General features: G+C 38.5%; 8 non-coding genes across 8 annotated transcripts; all 8 read left to right on the top strand.

Annotated features, from left to right (window-relative positions):
* The first annotated feature begins 6,502 nt into the window (after nucleotides 1–6,502).
* Nucleotides 6,503–6,595, top strand: trnai-uau (transfer RNA isoleucine (anticodon UAU)). Its single transcript is given in 2 exon segments — nucleotides 6,503–6,540; nucleotides 6,560–6,595. It is a non-coding gene; the product is annotated as a tRNA-Ile (tRNA).
* A 692-nt stretch (nucleotides 6,596–7,287) lies between these two features.
* trnai-uau (transfer RNA isoleucine (anticodon UAU)) lies at nucleotides 7,288–7,380 on the top strand. The gene is given in 2 exon segments: nucleotides 7,288–7,325; nucleotides 7,345–7,380. It is a non-coding gene; the product is annotated as a tRNA-Ile (tRNA).
* A 633-nt stretch (nucleotides 7,381–8,013) lies between these two features.
* trnai-uau (transfer RNA isoleucine (anticodon UAU)) lies at nucleotides 8,014–8,106 on the top strand. The gene is given in 2 exon segments: nucleotides 8,014–8,051; nucleotides 8,071–8,106. It is a non-coding gene; the product is annotated as a tRNA-Ile (tRNA).
* A 687-nt stretch (nucleotides 8,107–8,793) lies between these two features.
* trnai-uau (transfer RNA isoleucine (anticodon UAU)) lies at nucleotides 8,794–8,886 on the top strand. The gene is given in 2 exon segments: nucleotides 8,794–8,831; nucleotides 8,851–8,886. It is a non-coding gene; the product is annotated as a tRNA-Ile (tRNA).
* Nucleotides 8,887–9,548: 662 nt separating this feature from the next.
* trnai-uau (transfer RNA isoleucine (anticodon UAU)) lies at nucleotides 9,549–9,641 on the top strand. The gene is given in 2 exon segments: nucleotides 9,549–9,586; nucleotides 9,606–9,641. It is a non-coding gene; the product is annotated as a tRNA-Ile (tRNA).
* Nucleotides 9,642–10,533: 892 nt separating this feature from the next.
* On the top strand, nucleotides 10,534–10,626 carry trnai-uau (transfer RNA isoleucine (anticodon UAU)). Its single transcript is given in 2 exon segments — nucleotides 10,534–10,571; nucleotides 10,591–10,626. It is a non-coding gene; the product is annotated as a tRNA-Ile (tRNA).
* Nucleotides 10,627–12,060: 1,434 nt separating this feature from the next.
* On the top strand, nucleotides 12,061–12,153 carry trnai-uau (transfer RNA isoleucine (anticodon UAU)). The gene is given in 2 exon segments: nucleotides 12,061–12,098; nucleotides 12,118–12,153. It is a non-coding gene; the product is annotated as a tRNA-Ile (tRNA).
* A 5,750-nt stretch (nucleotides 12,154–17,903) lies between these two features.
* trnai-uau (transfer RNA isoleucine (anticodon UAU)) lies at nucleotides 17,904–17,996 on the top strand. Its single transcript is given in 2 exon segments — nucleotides 17,904–17,941; nucleotides 17,961–17,996. It is a non-coding gene; the product is annotated as a tRNA-Ile (tRNA).
* The last annotated feature ends 1,661 nt before the right edge of the window (nucleotides 17,997–19,657 follow it).

Here is a 19,657-nt window from a genome sequence, read left to right as displayed (position 1 = left end):
CACTGATTTTTGGGTTTTCATTCACAATAAAATAAATAAACACTTAAAATAGATCACTCTGTGTGTAATGCATCTAAATAATATATCAGTTTTACATCTTGAACTGGATTACTGAAATAAAGTAACTTTTAATGATATTTAAATTTTTTGAGATGCACTAGTATAACTTATTTTTGTATTGTATTATATTAAGGCCTATACATTTTTTATTTTCTAAGGGGTGGCAATCCAGGTTCTGAAAGTATAAATTCATCCAGCTGCCTCATTCGCTCTGCTGCAGCTTGGCTATAAAAAAGACACATCCATGTAACTGGAACAAAATCCTGGCATCTGGCTTCAAGGAAGAAGAGGTGCTGTTGTACCTTCTTCACCACCCATGTGGCGTGTTCTGTCCATCACTAAGAAACTTAAAGCTGCTGACCTTCTCCACAGTAGTCCCATATATGAAAATACCATGTGTGTGTGGATGAAATGCCAAAATGCATATATATATTATAAATTATTATATAAAAAATGAGTTGCTAGTCATTCAATAGGTTAGTGTGTGGTATTTAATAAACTTAAGCAAAGTTTACACTTTTCCAGATAAATTATTTGCAAACTTAAGGTTTTGCCCCTTTTCTTAGCAGTGATTCTAATCTCTCTCTCCACACAAGAATGCGTAACTGGCCATAAAATTCATGTGGCTACATTCCAGCACAGCAAGCAGCACTTATACCTCACAGAGTGTGATGTCAGTTTAATAGCCAAAACAGTCCTAAAAAACAAATATTTGCCAAACAGAATAAGACACTTAGATGCTAGTGGACTGGCTTGGCTTTCATTGATACTATCAACTTGTTTGAGCCAAAACAACATAGACTTAAAAGCTAATTACTTTGTTTTATTTTTATGAAATTATTCATATGGGTGAGCCACCAGTAATTTGTGCAGTGGGGTCTTGTAATTTTTCTAACAGTTACAAAACTATATATATATATATATATATATATATATATATATATATATATATATATATATATATATATATATATATATATATATATATATATTTTTTTTTTTTTTTTTTTAAATATATATATATATATATATATATATATAATGCAAAAATGCAAAGATAAAATCAAATAATCCTAAAAATGTTATCTCATAATGAGGTGTCCAGTTTGGTGCCACTTTAAAAGAGAAGTGGATTAAATGTGATGCAGTGCTGTAATATCCAATAGAAGCCCCTTCAGTGGATAAATGTAGTGACTCCATATAGGTGTCTTCACAAAGGCATTATGATCTCACGTGCTTCATTGTTAATTGTTTAGTTAGTTTTAAAAAAAAAAAGATCCTGTGGCGCAATCGGTTAGCGCGTGTTACTTATATAACAGTACTTGTGAAGGTATGCCGAGGTTGTGAGTTCGAGCCTCACCAGGAGCACGAGTTTTAACAACACTAGAATAGTACAGTGGACTAAACGTTACAAAGATAATATGAAACAAGCTCACAAAAACTAGCCTATGGGACAAAAGTGCCCTCTAAAATGTCAGAACAGAGTGAATGTTTCCCATTTGCTGCCCTTGTTGTGGAAAATGGGGCAAATCTCATCTCAACCCATATATATTTATATGGGTTGTTTATATATTCTAGGTCTCCCCTAAATATAGGCACAGTCTTAAGATTATTTGAAAAAGGTAATATCCACCAAAGACCTTGTGCTTTTTCTTAAATAAGAAAAAAAGTTTCTCTTTCCCATGTATTGAGATGCACTGTAACTTCAGTTCTGCTAATCAGCCCTGCTCAGGATTTCTATCAGTGTTTTCAGATGCATTTTGCTCCTCACAAGGAAAAAAACATAAAATCTTCTCTGCGAAGAGGAGTTTCAGTAGCCTCAGTTTTAAATCTCCTGTTATTTATGTTTGTGTGGAGGATATGCAAAAATACAGTTAAAAAATTTACATTTTTAGCAGGATTACAGGGCTTGTTAGCTAACTTTTAGGTTAACCCGGACTTAGCCGTAGCACAAATATGGCTATCCCATTCAGCTGGGTAGGTCGCCATAGAATCTTACTCTACGCGGAAACATGTAAACAATGCTTAAACCCAATATACTACACACTGTATACTATCTAAACACTGAAGGGAGTTTCATTATATAAACAACATGTTGTTCTTCTGATTTAATTCTTGCGTTGATTAATGTAGCATTCTCCCCCTGTTCTCTTCTACTTCTAGACTGCTTAAGTTCATCTGCTCATACTGAACTCAAGTGATATTAAAACACACTTCTGGTGAGGCTTGAACTCACAACCTTGGCGTACCTTCATGAGCACTGCTGTATAAGCACTGCACAATGTTCAGTTAACTCAGAAAGAAAGCTCCTGTGGCGCAATCGGTTAGCATGCGGTACTTATACAGCAGTACTTGTGAAGATATGCTGAGGTTGTGAGTTTGAGCCTCACCAGGAGCACAAGTTTTAACAACACTAGACTACAGTTAAAACAGATGATCATGTATCATCCAGAAAAACAAATGTACAGGGGGGAGAAAGTTGCTGAAAACAATGGAAAGATCATGTTATGCAAAATGTAATTAATGTAGGTCTCACCAATATTCAGACATAGCTGTTCAGGCACCATTGACACGTTTCTGGATATACCTAAAAACCCATTTACACACACTATTTAATCATTTCTTGATCTAGAGAACACATTATAATAATTAATTGCAAGAAGGGCAGTCAATTGGCCACTCCGTCTCTTTCCTGTCACTCTAGAGCAGGGGTGTCAAACTCATTTTGGCCGAGGGCCACATTGGCATATTGGCTGTCCTCCGAGGGCCAGATGTAACTTATAAATATAAGAAAATGTAACCAAATGTAATATATGTAAATGAATGTAATTACTCCTTAATGTTAAATAACTCTCAATATATTATTTATTCAATCAAATATTACAGTTGCATGGAAAAAATGTTTGCTTGTTGCTCTATTAACATAAATCCTGTTATGAAATCCAAAAACTCCATCAATCAAGAACCAAACTATACAAGTGAATAGAAATGACATAAAATACAAGTTATATTAACTTTGATCAAAACGTTTGATACTGAAAAGAGGCTTAATTAATATAAAATCAAAAATTGTGAGCTGTGACAGATTTAGCATTTCCTCATCCAACCACTAGTGGGAGCTGCAGCAGCACAAGCCCACAGTCTTTACTGAGTCAGAGCTACAGCCCAGCCACGGGCTACAGGACTCAGCTGAGCCAGTCTGGAGCGTTTTTAAAATTCTTCTGTGTATGAAATAAAATAACCCCACTAACCGGATAATACAGCTCTCTACAGTTCATATTTCAGCCCAAGCAGCTAACAGCAGCAGTTTAGAGCAGCCATCCCGGAGTCACTGCTCGGATTACATTATAAACAGGTCAGTTAGCGCGCTGCTAACCTCAGGATGTTTATAACTACGGAGTTTAGAACACACCACGGCTGCAAGGTTAGACTGTTGAAGGCTACTGGAGACTATTAAAGGCTATTGGAGGTTATTGAAAGGGTTATTGGGGGCAGAAATCAGTAAAGGCTGGTTAGATAAGTGATTCACCTCCTCGTCCTTTGCTGAGGTGAAACTGCGACTAGCGATGTCACAGTGATGTTTATTAACCTCATTAAAACAGATTTTATCAGCTATTGTCTTATAAATATTTACACATAATTTATATCTCTTCTAAAAAGCGTTTATTTTCGTCAGTAACACAAAATGCATACCGGTCTTTCGCCTTGAAGCACAGCCGTCCGTCTGCATCAACTTTTCTTTTTCTGGATATTATGGGATAAACATGTCTCAATTCCACCCGCGAAGTTACACCTTCCCTCCGGCAGGGTTTCCACATCAATGACTACACTGCCGTGTAGTGGCAGTAAGCCGTAACTTTGCGGGTAATACAATCGACAAGCATTGTGGGAAATGTATTTTTTGGTCAAAGAACGCTTCTGACCTATTTATTATAGACACTAAGATTTTACAAGCTCTTGCGGGCCACATAAAAAGACGTGGCGGGCCACATTTGGCCCGCGGGCCTTGTGTTTGACACATGTGCTCTAGAGGACACTTTAACGATGCCACCATAACTATGGGGACACCATGGAGACACCAAGGGGGCAGTTGCCCCTGCCACCCTTATGTATAGTGTTTTTTTTAGTAATCCACATGTATAATACAGGCAACATTCGAAACACTTCATTATTGCTTAATTGCATATCTTTATACATTTTAAAACCTAAGATTTTAGAATTTCATACAGAGTAAGAAATGTAGGTGCTAGTGGACATACTTAGCTGCACTGATACTAAATTACACTGTTTTATTTAATTAAATGATTGTATAAGGGAGCCAATATTGTATTGTGCAATGGGGTAGATGTTGTAGTTACTCCAGTAATTGCAACTGAAAATATATTTAAGGTTTAAGCTAATGCTTGTTTGTGAGATCTTTGAAAAACGTTCTACACAAGCTCCTGTGGCTCAATCGGTTAGCGTGCGATACTTGTACAGCAGTACTTGTGAAGGTGTGCTGAGGTTGTGAGTTCGACCCTCGCCAGGAGCCCGAGCTTTAACAACACTAGACTACAGTTACAACAGATGATCATGAATCATCCAGAAAGAGAAATGTACAGGGAGAGAAAGTAGCTGAAAATAATGGGAAGATCATGAAATATTTAATTAATGTAGATCTCACCAGTATTTAGACATAGCTGTTTAGACATCATTGACACAATTCTGGATATACCTAAAAACTAACTTAGACACATTATTTAATAATTTCTTGATCTAGAGAGCACATCATAATAAATAGTTGCAAGAAGGGCAGTCAATTGGCCACTCCGTCTCTTTCCTGCCACTCTAGAGATCACTTTAGTGATGCCTTTTTAACTTTGGGGCCACCATGGAGGCACCAAGGGGGCAGTTGCCCCCCTGCCACCCTTACTTATAGTGTTCTTTTAGTAATTCACATGTATAATACAGACAAACTTCACAACTCAAACACTGTATTAATGCTTAATTGAATATTTTTATACATTTTAAAGCCTTAGATTTTAGAATTTCATACAGAATAAGAAATTTAGGTGCTAGAAGATTTACTTGGTTAAACTGATACTAAATTACACTGTTTTCGTTAATTAAATGATTGTATAGGGAAGCCAATATTGTATTGTACAATGGGGTAGTTGTTGTACTTATCCCAGTAATTGCAACTAAAAAAAAATAGTTTTAAGCTGATGCTTGGTTGTGAGATCTTTGAAAACTGTACTACAAAATTCGAGCCTCACCAGGAGCACAAGTTTTAACCACACTAGACTACAGTTAGAACAGATGATCATTAATCATCCAGAAAGAGAAATTTAGATCATGTTATGAGGTCCATGTCAAGCCATGAAGAATGTGATTAATGTAGGTCTCACCAGTATTTAGACATAGCTGTTTAGGCATCATTGACACGTTTCTGGATATACCTAAAACTAATTTAGACACATTATTTAAACATTTCTTGATCTAGAGAGCACATTATAATAAATAATTGCAAGAAGGTGTAGTCAATTGTCTCTTTCCTGTCACTCTAGAGCAGGGGTATTTAATTGGAATTCAGTATGGTCCAGTTAGAGAAAATTTCGACAGGCCAAGGTCCGGATCGATTGTTAACTTGTGTTATAATGAAGTGTTATATCCTGAAAGGTTGCTTGAACTGAATAATAATAATAATAATAATAATAATAATAATAAATGCCTCTCTGGTCAGATTTTGTGTACATTCCTCGCCTGTCTCTCTGTCGCGCTCGGCATGACTTAAGTTTCCGCCCGTTCTCGGGCTCCCTATCTCCTTATAAAGGTTTTTTTTTACGTCCGCGTCCCAATTATACAGCCGGAGCAGCGGGACCACGACCCAGACAATACGGGTTTGATCCCGTGTGAGGAGCGGTGTGTTTATTTATTTATTTTTTCCTTACCGCGTCTGCACAGATCTGATTGACTGAGAGAGCGTTTGGTGATCTTCCACTACACGTGATTGGTCTGTGAGTTTACTGCGCCTCAAAGGGTGTATACAACTAAATCCTTCTCAGTAGGTTTGGGTCCGCATTGGACAACGTTTGGGTCCGGACCCAGACCGCTGTCCGACTATTAGTGACCTCTGCTCTAGATGACACTTTAGCGATGCCTTTTCAAACATGGGGCCCCATAAAGGCACGAAGGGGGCAGTTGCCCCCCCTGCCACCCCACTTATAGTGTTTTTTTAGTAATCCACATGCACAATACAGACAAACCTTACACCTCAAACACTGTATTCATGCTTAATTGAATATTTTTATACATTTTTAAGATATTGGAATTTCATACAGAGCAAGAAATGTAGATGTCAAATTACAAGGTTTTATTTCAATAAATGATTATATAAGGAAGCCAATATTCTTTTATGTAATGAAGTGGTTTAAGATTAAAGCTGATACAGCGTTCTACACAAGCTCCTGTGGCGCAATCGGTTAGCGTGCGGTACTTATACAGCAGTACTTGTGAAGGTATGCCGAGGTTGTGAGTTCGAGCCTCACCAGGAGCACGAGTTTTAACAACACTAGACTACAGTTAGAACAGATGATCATGAATCATCCAGAAAGAGAAATGTACAGGGGGGAGAAAGTTGCTGAAAACAATGGGAAGATCATGTTATGGGATCCATGTCAAGCCATGCAAAATGTAATTAATGTAGGTCTCACCAGTATTTAGACATAACTGTTTAGGCACCATTGACACGTTTCTGGATATACCTAAAAACTCATTTAGACACATTATTTAAACATTTATTGATCTAGAGGGCACATTATAATATTTAATTGCAAGAAGGGCGGTCAATTGGCCACTCCATCTCTTTCCTGTCACTCTAGAGGACACTTTAGAGGATGCCTTTTCAACCATGGGGCACCATGGAGTCACGAATGGGGCAGTTTCCCCCCTCCACCCTTACTTATAGTAAGGGTGGAGCCGGCGCTCAGAGGGAGCACAATTGGCCCTGCTCCCTCTGGGTGAGTAGATGGCGCTCTCTCTCCCCACATCACTCATGTGATGTCTGCAGCACATGATGTATCGGAGCCGAGCCGCTGCGCTGTTTTATTTTATTAAATGATTGTATAAGGAAGCCAATATTGTATTATGCAATGGGGTAGTTGTTGTAGTTACCCCAGTAATTGCAATTAAAAAAAAAAATTAGTTTTAAGCTGATGTTGTGAGATCTTTGAAAGCTGTTGTACACAATCTCCTGTGGCGCAATCGGTTAGCGCACGGTACTTATACAGCAGTACTTGTGAAGGTATGCCAAGGTTGTGAGTTCGAGCCTCACCAGGAGCAACAGTTCTAAGAACACTACAATAGTACAGTGGATTAAACGTTACAATAAACATTACAAAGATAATATGACATAAGCTTACAAAAACTATCCTATGGGACAAAAGTGCCTTCTAAAATGGCACTTCTAGGTCTTAACAATATGTAGGTACAGTTGTAAGATTTAAAAAGAGTCATATCCAACAAAAGCCTTGTGCTTTTTCTTAAATAAGAAAATATTTTTTTTTTTCAGAATTTTATCCTAAACATTTCATATATCTGGGATCCAGGTGGGGGCTCAACCCTGTTGCTGCGTCTATGGTTGAAAAAGCTTTGCAAAAGTACCTCTAATGTAGGAGCCAATAGTCATTTGTGCAATGGGCTTGTTTGATTGTAGTTCCCCCAATATTTACAGAAATATATATATTCAAGGACTGATCTGATCTCACCTGCTCGGTTAGAGGATCTTTGGTGAGCATAGTGTGTAAGCTCTTGTGGTGCAATCAATAGAGTGTGTTACTTAAGATCATCTGCTCATACTGAACTCAAGTGATATTAAAACACACTTCTGGTGAGGCTTGAACTCACAACCTTGGCGTACCTTCATGAGCACTGCTGTATAAGCACTGCACAATGTTCAGTTAATTCAGAAAAAAAGCTCCTGTGGCGCAATCGGTTAGCGCGCGGTACTTATACAGCAGTACTTGTGAAGGTATGCCGAGGTTGTGAGTTCGAGCCTCACCAGGAGCACAAGTTTTAACAACACTAGACTACAGTTAGAACAGATGATCATGTATCATCCAGAAAGAGAAATGTACAGGGAGAGAAAGTAGCTAAAAATAATGGGAAGATCATAAAAAATGTAATTAATGTAGATCTCACCAATATTTAGACATAACTGTTTAGGCATCATTGACACGTTTCAGGATATACCTAAAAACTCATTTAGACACATTATTTAAATATTCCTTGATCTAGAGAGCACATTATAATAAATAATTGCATGAAGGGCAGTCAATTGGCCACTCCAACTCTTTCCTGCCACTGTAGTGGACACTTTAGCGATGCCTTTTTAACCATGGGGGCACCATGGGAGTAGTTGCCCCTGCCATCCTTATGTATAGTGTTTTTTTAGTAATCCACATGTATAATACAGGCAACATTTGAAACACTGCATTAATGCTCAATTGCATATTTTTATACATTTTAAAACCTAAGATTTTAGAATTTCATACAGAGTAAGAAATTTAGATGCTAGTGGACATACTTAGCTGCATTGCAAATCACACTGTTTTATTTAATTAAATTCTTGTATAAGGGAGCCAATATTGTATTGTGCAATGGGGTAGATGTTGTAGTTACCCCAGTAATTGCAACTGAATATATATTTAAAGTTTAAGCTGATGTTGTGAGATCTTTGAAAAATGTTCTACACAAGCTCCTGTGGCGCAATCGATTAGCGCGCGGTACTTATACAGCAGTACTTGTGACGGTATGCCGAGGTTGTGAGTTCGAGCCTCACCAGGAGCACGAGTTTTAACAACACTAGACTACAGTTAGAACAGATGATCATGAATCATCCAGAAAGAGAAATGTACAGGGGGGAGAAAGTTGCTGAAAACAATGGGAAAGATCATGTTATGAGGTCCATGTCAAGCCTTGAAATATGTAATTAATGTAGGTCTCACCAGTATTTAGATATAGCTGTTCAGGCATCATTGACACGTTTCTGGATAAACCTAAAAACTCATTTAGACACATTATATAAACATTTCTTGATCTAGAGAGCACATCATAATAAATAATTGCAAGAAGGGCAGTCAATTGGAGGCACCAAGGGGGGCAGTTGCCCCTTCCCACCCTTACGTATAGCGTTCTTTTAGTAATCCACATGCAGAATACAGACAAAATTCACACCCCAAACACTGTATTCATGAGTAATTGCGTGTTTTTATACATTTTAAAGCCTAAGATTTTAGAATTTCATACAGAGTAAGAAATTTAGGTGCTAGTGGACATACTTAGCTGCACAGCAAATTTACACTGTTTAATTTAATCAAATGATTGTATAAGGGAACCAATATTTTATTGTGCAATGGGGTAGTTGTTGTATTTACCCCAGTAAATGCAACTGAAAACATATTTAAGGTTTAAGCTGATGCTGAGAGATGTTTGAAAAATTTTCTACACAAGCTTCTGTGGCGCAATCGGTTAGCGCGCAGTACTTATACAGCAGTACTTGTGAAAGTATGCCGAGGTTGTGAGTTCGAGCCTCACCAGGAGCACGAGTTTTAAGAACAGTAGACTAGTACAGTGAATTAAATGATACATTAAACATTACAAAGATAATATGAAATTCGCTTGCAAAAACTAGCCTATGGGACAAAAGTGCCCTTTAAAATGGCAGAAGAGAGTGAAAGTGTCCCATTTGCTGCCCTTGTTGTGGAAAATGGGGCAAATCTCATCTCAACCCATATATATTTAGTCAATTGGCCACTCCATCTCTTTCCTGCCACTCAAGAGGACACTTTAGCGATGCCTTTTCAACCATGGGGCACCATGAAGACACCAAGGAGGCAGTTGCCCCCTGCAACCCTTACTTATAGTGTTTTTTTAGTAATCCACATGTATAATACAGGCAAAATGCACACCCTCAATCACACGTATTTATGCTTAATTGCAGATATTTATACATTTTAAACCCTAAGATTTTAGAATTTCATACAGAGTAAGAAATTTAGGGGCTAGTGAACATACTAGTTGCACTGATACTAAATCACACTGTTTTATTTAATTAAATGATTGTCAATTGGCCACTCCCGTCTCTTTCCTGCCACTCTAGAGGACACTTTAGCGATGCCTTTTCAACCATGGGGCACCATGGAGACACCAAGGACACAGTTGCCCCCGCCACCCTCACTTGTAGTGTTCTTTTAGTAATCCACATGTATAATACAGGCAAAATGCACACCCGAATCACTGTATTCATGCTTAAAATAATATTTTTATACATTTTAAATATATTAGAATTTCATACAGAGCAAGAAATGTAGATGTCAAATGACACTGTTTTATTTCATTAAATGATTGTATATGGAAGCCAATATTGTTTTATGCAATGGAGTAGTTTAAGGTTTAAGCTGATGTTGAGAGATCTTTGAAAAACAGTACACACAAGCTCCTGTGGCGCAATCGGTTAGCGCGCGGTACTTATACAGCAGTACTTGTGAAGGTATGCTGAGGTTGTGAGTTCGAGCCTCACCAGGAGCACAAGTTTTAACCACACTAGACTACAGTTAGAACAGATGATCATGAATCATCCAGAAAGAGAAATGTACAGGGGGGAGAAAGTTGCTGAAAACAATGGGAAGATCATGTTATGGGGAATATGTCCAGCCATGCAAAATGTGATTAATGTAGGTCTCACTAGATATAGCTGTTTAGGCATCATTGACACGTTTCTGGATATACCAAAAAACTAATTTAGACACATTATTTAAACATTTCTTGATCTAGAGAGCACATCATAATAAATAATTGCAAGAAGGTGCGGTCAATATTGTATTGTGCAATGGGGTAGTTGTTGTATTTACCCCAGTAATTGCAACTGAAAATATATTTAAGGTTAAAGCTGATGCTCGGTTGTGAGATGTTTGAGATATGTGCTGAACAAGCTTCTGTGGCTCAATTGGTTAGCGTGAGGTATTTAAACAAGTTCTTGTGAAGGTATGCCGTGATTGTGAGTTTGAGGCTCACCAGAAGCACGAGTTTTAACAACACTAGACTACAGTTAGAACAGATGATCATGATTTATCCAGAAAGAGGTCTTGCTAGTATTTAGACATAGCTGTTTAGGCATCATTGACACGTTTCTGGATATACCTAAAATTTCTTGATCTAGAGAGCACATCATAATAATTAATTGCAAGAAGGGCAGTCAATTGGCCACTCCGTCTCTTTCCTGCCACTCTAGAGGACACTTTAGCGATGTCTTTTCAACCATGGGGCACCATGGAGACACCAAGGGGGCAGTTGCCCCCCTGCAACCCTTACTTATAGTGTTCTTTTAATAATCCACATGCAGAATACAGACAAACTTTTACAACCAAAACACTGTATTCATATTTAACTGAATATTGTTACACATTTTAAAGATATTAGTTACTGACTGCCCACCTGTCTGACCCGATACTGACAGATGTTGGACCCTTAGGCTCTCAAGTCTCCTGTCCAGCCAGAGGGATGGAAGTTTCTGAAGTCCGCTCTTCTCCATCACCCACAACAGATCAGCTGCTCATCATCCATTTTACTCTTCACTACAGATTACACCCAAGCTTACATGAACTATAACTGCTTTCATTGGTGGCGCTGCTATACTCCTGAATATATTTAACCTATCTGGATGTAAAATTTTAAAAGCCGTGTGACCAGTGGTAGGATGGTCCCCCCTTAAATGTGAGTCTTGGTCCTCCCAAGGTTTCTTCCTCCTCCAGTACTGAGTCACACCCCAAACATTGTATTCATGCTTAACTGAATATTTTTATACATTTTAAAGATATAAGAATTTCATACAGAGCAAGAAATGTAGATGTCAAATTACACTGTTTTATTTCATTGTATAAGGAAGCCAATATTGTTTTATGCAATGGCGTAGTTTAAGATTAAAGCTGATGTTGAGAGATCTTTGAAAGCCATTCTACACGAGCTCCTGTGGCGCAATCGGTCAGCGCGCGGTACTTATACAGCAGTACTTGTGAAGATATGCCGAGGTTGTGAGTTCGAGCCTCACCAGGAGCACGAGTTTTAAGAACAGTAGAATAGTACAGTGGATTAAACTTTACATTTAACATTACAAAGATAATATGAAATTAGCTGGAAAAAACTAGCCTATGGGACAAAAGTTCCCTCTAATATGGCAGAACATGGTGAAAGAGTCCCATTTGCTTCCCTTGTTGTGGAAAATAGGGCAAATCTCATCTCAACCCCTACATATATTTATATGGGTTGTTTATATATTCTAGGTCTTCATAATATGTAGGCACAGTTGTAAGATTGAAAAAGGTCAACTCCAACAAAGGCCTTGTGTTTTTTCTTAAATAAGAAAATAATTTTTTTTCAGAATGTTATCCTAAACGTTTCATATAACCTGGGATCCAGGTGGAGGCTGTCCGGGGGGGATTTCAAAATCGTCTGGGATTTATTTTGACTGCCTCAAACATAATAATTGTACAGTGCATTGTGATTAGAATTGCCACGCCGTTCCGTTCCACTCCATTTCAGGTTTCTCTGTATTGCAAATTAGTCACGCCCTTCTCCTCAAATCTATCTAATTTGCATTGTGTGTGTGTGAAGAACAAAGCCTGGGCTTGCCAGTCTACCCCCGAGTGTTTACAAGGGAAAGCACGTGTGTAAAATGTGTAAACATCACAGACATGTTCGCTGCTGTAGCCTCTGCTCTGTCCTCTGTAGGTGAAGAGAGAAGCAGCAGAGCAGGAGAGCAGGATTGTGACGGAGAAACCGAGGGACAGGCTGAGCGGGAATGCACATAAACGTTAGTAACGTTAGGATTACACAGGGACTTTGAGGTGATGGAGGTAATATTAGGATTACACAGGGACTTTGAGGTGATGGAGGTAATGTTAGTAAAGTTAGGATTACACAGGGACTTTGAGGTGATGGAGGTAACGTTAATAAAGTTAGGATTACACAGGGACTTTGAGGTGATGGAGGTAACTTTAGTAAAGTTAGGATTACACAGGGACTTTGAGGTGATGGAGGTAACGTTATTAAAGTTAGGATTACACAGGGACTTTGAGGTGATGGAGGTAACTTTAGTAAAGTTAGGATTACACAGGGACTTTGAGGTGATGGAGGTAACTTTAGTAAAGTTAGGATTACACAGGGACTTTGAGGTGATGGAGGTAACGTAAGTAAAGTTAGGATTACACAGGGACTTTGAGGTGATGGAGGTAACTTTAGTAAAGTTAGGATTACACAGGGACTTTGAGGTGATGGAGGTAACTTTAGTAAAGTTAGGATTACACAGGGACTTTGAGGTGATGGAGGTAACGTTAGTAAAGTTAGGATTACACAGGGACTTTGAGGTGATGGAGGTAACTTTAGTAAAGTTAGGATTACACAGGGACTTTGAGGTGATGGAGGTAACTTTAGTAAAGTTAGGATTACACAGGGACTTTGAGGTGATGGAGGTAACGTTAGTAAAGTTAGGATTACACAGGGACTTTGAGGTGATGGAGGTAATGTTAGTAAAGTTAGGATTACACAGGGACTTTGAGGTGATGGAGGTAACGTTAATAAAGTTAGGATTACACAGGGACTTTGAGGTGATGGAGGTAACGTTATTAAAGTTAGGATTACACAGGGACTTTGAGGTGATGGAGGTAACTTTAGTAAAGTTAGGATTACACAGGGACTTTGAGGTGATGGAGGTAACTTTAGTAAAGTTAGGATTACACAGGGACTTTGAGGTGATGGAGGTAACGTAAGTAAAGTTAGGATTACACAGGGACTTTGAGGTGATGGAGGTAACTTTAGTAAAGTTAGGATTACACAGGGACTTTGAGGTGATGGAGGTAACTTTAGTAAAGTTAGGATTACACAGGGACTTTGAGGTGATGGAGGTAACGTTAGTAAAGTTAGGATTACACAGGGACTTTGAGGTGATGGAGGTAACTTTAGTAAAGTTAGGATTACACAGGGACTTTGAGGTGATGGAGGTAACTTTAGTAAAGTTAGGATTACACAGGGAATTTGAGGTGATGGAGGTAACTTTAGTAAAGTTAGGATTACACAGGGACTTTGAGGTGATGGAGGTAACGTTAGTAAAGTTAGGATTACACAAGGACTTTGAGATGATGGAGGTGACTTTAGTAAAGTTAGGATTACACAGGGACTTTGAGGTGATGGAGGTAACTTTAGTAAAGTTAGGATTACACAGGGACTTTGAGGTGATGGGGTAACGTTAGTAATATTAGGATTACACAGGGACTTTGAGGTGATGGAGGTAACGTTAGTAAAGTTAGGATTACACAGGGATTTTGAGGTGATGGGGTAACGTTAGTAATATTAGGATTACACAGGGACTTTGACGTGATGGAGGTAACGTTAGTAAAGTTAGGATTACACAGTGATTTTGAGGTGATGGAGGTAATGTTAGTAATGTTAGGATTACACAGGGACTTTGAGGTGATGGGGTAACGTTAGTAAAGTTAGGATTACACAGGGACTTTGAGGTGATGGAGGTAACGTTAGTAAAGTTAGGATTACACAGGGATTTTGAGGTGATGGAGGTAACTTTAGTAAAGTTAGGATTACACAGGGACTTTGAGGTGATGGAGGTAACGTTAGTAAAGTTAGGATTACACAGGGATTTTGAGGTGATGGAGGTAACATTAGTAATCTTAGGATTACACAGGGACTTTGAGGTGATGGAGGTAACGTTAGTAAAGTTAGGATTACACAGGGACTTTGAGGTGATGGAGGTAACGTAAGTAAAGTTAGGATTACACAGGGACTTTGAGGTGATGGAGGTAACTTTAGTAAAGTTAGGATTACACAGAGACTTTGAGGTGATGGAGGTAACTTTAGTAAAGTTAGGATTACACAGGGACTTTGAGGTGATGGAGGTAACGTAAGTAAAGTTAGGATTACACAGGGACTTTGAGGTGATGGAGGTAACTTTAGTAAAGTTAGGATTACACAGGGACTTTGAGGTGATGGAGGTAACTTTAGTAAAGTTAGGATTACACAGGGACTTTGAGGTGATGGAGGTAACTTTAGTAAAGTTAGGATTACACAGGGACTTTGAGGTGATGGAGGTAACTTTAGTAAAGTTAGGATTACACAGGGAATTTGAGGTGATGGAGGTAACTTTAGTAAAGTTAGGATTACACAGGGACTTTGAGGTGATGGAGGTAACGTTAGTAAAGTTAGGATTACACAAGGACTTTGAGATGATGGAGGTGACTTTAGTAAAGTTAGGATTACACAGGGACTTTGAGGTGATGGAGGTAACTTTAGTAAAGTTAGGATTACACAGGGACTTTGAGGTGATGGGGTAACGTTAGTAATATTAGGATTACACAGGGACTTTGAGGTGATGGAGGTAACGTTAGTAAAGTTAGGATTACACAGGGATTTTGAGGTGATGGGGTAACGTTAGTAATATTAGGATTACACAGGGACTTTGACGTGATGGAGATAACGTTAGTAAAGTTAGGATTACACAGTGATTTTGAGGTGATGGAGGTAATGTTAGTAATGTTAGGATTACACAGGGACTTTGAGGTGATGGGGTAACGTTAGTAAAGTTAGGATTACACAGGGACTTTGAGGTGATGGAGGTAACGTTAGTAAAGTTAGGATTACACAGGGATTTTGAGGTGATGGAGGTAACTTTAGTAAAGTTAGGATTACACAGGGACTGAGATGATGGAGGTAACGTTAGTAAAGTTAGGATTACACAGGGATTTTGAGGTGATGGAGGTAACGTTAGTAATATTAGGATTACACAGGGACTTTGAGGTGATGGAGGTAACGTTAGTAAAGTTAGGATTACACAGGGATTTTGAGGTGATGGAGGTAACGTTAGTAAAGTTAGGATTACACAGGGACTTTGAGGTGATGGAGGTAACGTTAGTAAAGTTAGGATTACACAGGAATTTTGAGGTGATGGAGGTAATGTTAGTAATATTAGGATTACACAGGGACTTTGAGGTGATGGAGGTAACGTTAGTAAAGTTAGGATTACACAGGGATTTTGAGGTGATGGAGGTAACGTTAGTAAAGTTAGGATTACACAGGGACTTTGAGGTGATGGAGGTAATGTTAGTAAAGTTAGGATTACACAGGGACTTTGAGGAGATGGGGTAAAGTAGCAAAGTTAGGATTACACAGGGACTTTAGGGTGATGGAGGTAAAGTTAGTAAAGTTAGGATTACACAGGGACTTTGAGGTGATGGAGGTAACGTTAGTAAAGTTAGGATTACACAGGGACTTTGAGGTGATGGAGGTAACGTTAGCAAAGTTAGGATTACACAGGGACTTTAGGGTGATGGAGGTAAAGTTAGTAAAGTTAGGATTACACAGGGACTTTGAGGTGATGGAGGTAACGTTAGTAAAGTTAGGATTACACAGGGACTTTGAGGTGATGGAGGTAACGTTAGTAAAGTTAGGATTACACAGGGACTTTGAGGTGATGGAGGTAACGTTAGTAAAGTTAGGATTACACAGGGATTTTGAGGTGATGGAGGTAACGTTAGTAATATTAGGATTACACAGGGACTTTGAGGTGATGGAGGTAACGTTAGTAAAGTTAGGATTACACAGGGATTTTGAGGTGATGGAGGTAACGTTAGTAAAGTTAGGATTACACAGGGACTTTGAGGTGATGGAGGTAACGTTAGTAAAGTTAGGATTACACAGGGACTTTGAGGTGATGAAGGTAACGTTAGTAAAGTTAGGATAACACAGGGACTTTGAGGTGATGGAGGTAATGTTAGGATTACACAGGGACTTTGAGGTGATGGAGGTAACGTTAGTAAAGTTAGGATTACACAGGGACTTTGAGGTGATGGAGGTAACGTTAGTAAAGTTAGGATTACACAGGGACTTTGAGGTGATGGAGGTAACGTTAGCTCTATTACATGAGAATCATGAGCAATGGCTGATAAAAATAGCAAACGGTCAGGACTGAGAAGTGTTGGATGAGCAGCAAGTATATATTTTAGGCTACATGATTTTATTTTAGATATTTAGGTTAAAGGTGTGTTAAAAGGCTGTATAGTTTGAGTTTTGTAGCCTCTATGCTGTGGATCAACATGGTTTAAAAAGCACTGAAACAAGTGAAATAACATATTTAAAAACTGATAAATGATCATTTAACTTAAAAAGTAAGTGTAAAAAATATAAAAGTAATATTAGCAAAAGGTATGCCTAGACTGCATAAGAGTAAAACAGTGTCAAATGCTTTTAAGACATAGTTGTGTTGCATGAATTCATAAAGCAGCCCTGTTTGTAGTCTGATAAAAATACATTTTATAGCTGTTTAAAGGAGGAAGCACCTTTAACCTGAAGAATTAGAAGTGAGCTGTTATATCAGAGAAATTCAGAAAATACATATTAGAGATGATTTCAATAAAACCGACATCCCCTCACCCCCCAAAAAAGGTGTCCTCCTTTTCAGAAACCCTAATCTGGTCACCCTACTCTAATGTAGGAGCCACTAGTCATTTGTGCAATGGGCTTGTTTGATTGTAGTTCCCCCAATATTTACAGAAATATATATATATTTAAGGACTGATCTGATCTCACCTGCTCGGTTAGAAGATCTTTGGTGAGCATAGTGTGTAAGCTCTTGTGGCGCAATCAATAGAGTGTGTTACTTAAGATCATCTGCTCATACTGAACTCAAGTGATATTAAAACACACTTCTGGTGAGGCTTGAACTCACAACCTATACCTTCACAATACCTTCACAAGCACTGCTGTATAAGCACTGCACAATGTTCAGTTAATTCAGAAAAAAAGCTCCTGTGGCGCAATCGGTTAGCGCGCGGTACTTATACAGCAGTACTTGTGAAGGTATGCCGAGGTTGTGAGTTCGAGCCTCACCAGGAGCACGAGTTTTAACAACACTAGACTACAGTTAGAACAGATGATCATGAATCATCCAGAAAGAGAAATGTACAGAGGGGAAGGAAGTTGCTGAAAACAATGGGAAAGATCATGTTATGGGGTCCATGTCAAGCCTTGAAATATGTAATTAATGTAGGTCTCACCAGTATTTAGATATAGCTGTTTTGGCATCGTTGACACGTTTCTGGATATACCTAAAACTCATTTAGACACATTATTTAAACATTTCTTGATCTAGAGAGCACATCATAATAAATAATTGCAAGAAGGGCAGTCAATTGGCCACTTCGTCTCTTTCCTGCCACTCTAGAGGACACTTTAGAGATGCCTTTTCAACTATGGGGGCACCATGGAGGCACCAAGGGGGGCAGTTGCCCCTTCCCACCCTTACGTATAGTGTTCTTTTAGTAATCCACATGCAGAATACAGACAAAATTCACACCCCAAACACTGTATTCATGAGTAATTGCGTGTTTTTATACATTTTAAAGCTTAAGATTTTAGAATTTCATACAGAGTAAGAAATTTAGGTGCTAGTGGACATACTTAGCTGCACTGCAAATTACACTGTTTAATTTAATCAAATGATTGTATAAGGCAGAGGTCACCAACTGGCGGACCGCGGTCCGTGTCCGGACCCAGACGTTGTCCGATCCGGACCCAAACCGAAACTAGAGAGAAGGATTTAATTCTGACCGTATTCATTTAAAGCGGCGGAACGTTTATTGTCTTTATGGTTTACGTGCAGCGCAGTAAGCACACAGACCAATCGCATGTGCTGTAAAATCACCAAACGCCCTCATCTGCTGTGCAGATGCGAGCGCGAGGAGCCGCGCGGAGCCACGCGGGCATTGAGACAGGCGGTGAGAAGTCGGAGAATAAAGCGAGAAAAGCTAATACAGATGGTGCGCACCAGAAAAATAAATAAAAATACTACCTTAATAAAAACATATTAACAGTAATGTAACCTAGCGGTGTTACTTGGAGGAATTAAAAAGAAACAACCGAGACAACAGTGCAAAATATTCCACTTTACTCCACCTGATCAGAACTCAGCAAGAAAAAAAACCCTCCCTCCCTCGCTCGCAGACGCGCTCTCTTTAATCCCAAAACAACCCTACCTCAAAACTAAGGCAACCCCCACGGGACAAAAAGCATTGGCAACTTCCCACATTAGTTTTACACACTACATAATAAAGTCTGATACAGTAATAATATTAAATAAAATAAAACTGCTGTTTTTTTTTAAAAAAGCTGATATTTTGGTCAAGTTCAACAAACATTTCTCCACACATTGTATGATTTGTCATTCATGTAATAATCATGACAGGCAGGCGCAAATCTAATATAAATAAAATTAAATAGAATAAATAAAGCATTTTGAAACAAAGCTAACATACAGATTCACATTAATAGACTCGATAAGTTCATTTATTTAATGATAGGTTCATAATGTAATTTATTTAAATTTTAAAACAATACATATTGTTGAAATATACTAGTATGTGTATTTTGTTTTGTCTTTCAGTATACAGTATATAATACTGTATATAATACAGTATATAATACTGAATCATAACACTAAAAGTTAAAAATAGCGACGGTCCGGACCTTGGCCTGGCAAAATTTTCTCTAACTGGACCAT

Source organism: Astyanax mexicanus, chromosome 3 (assembly GCF_023375975.1).
Source record: "Astyanax mexicanus isolate ESR-SI-001 chromosome 3, AstMex3_surface, whole genome shotgun sequence".
In the NCBI taxonomy this organism is placed as follows: Eukaryota; Metazoa; Chordata; class Actinopteri; order Characiformes; family Acestrorhamphidae; genus Astyanax; species Astyanax mexicanus.
Note: the sequence above shows the minus strand (reverse complement) of the source record. Positions and strands in the feature narration are given on the sequence as shown.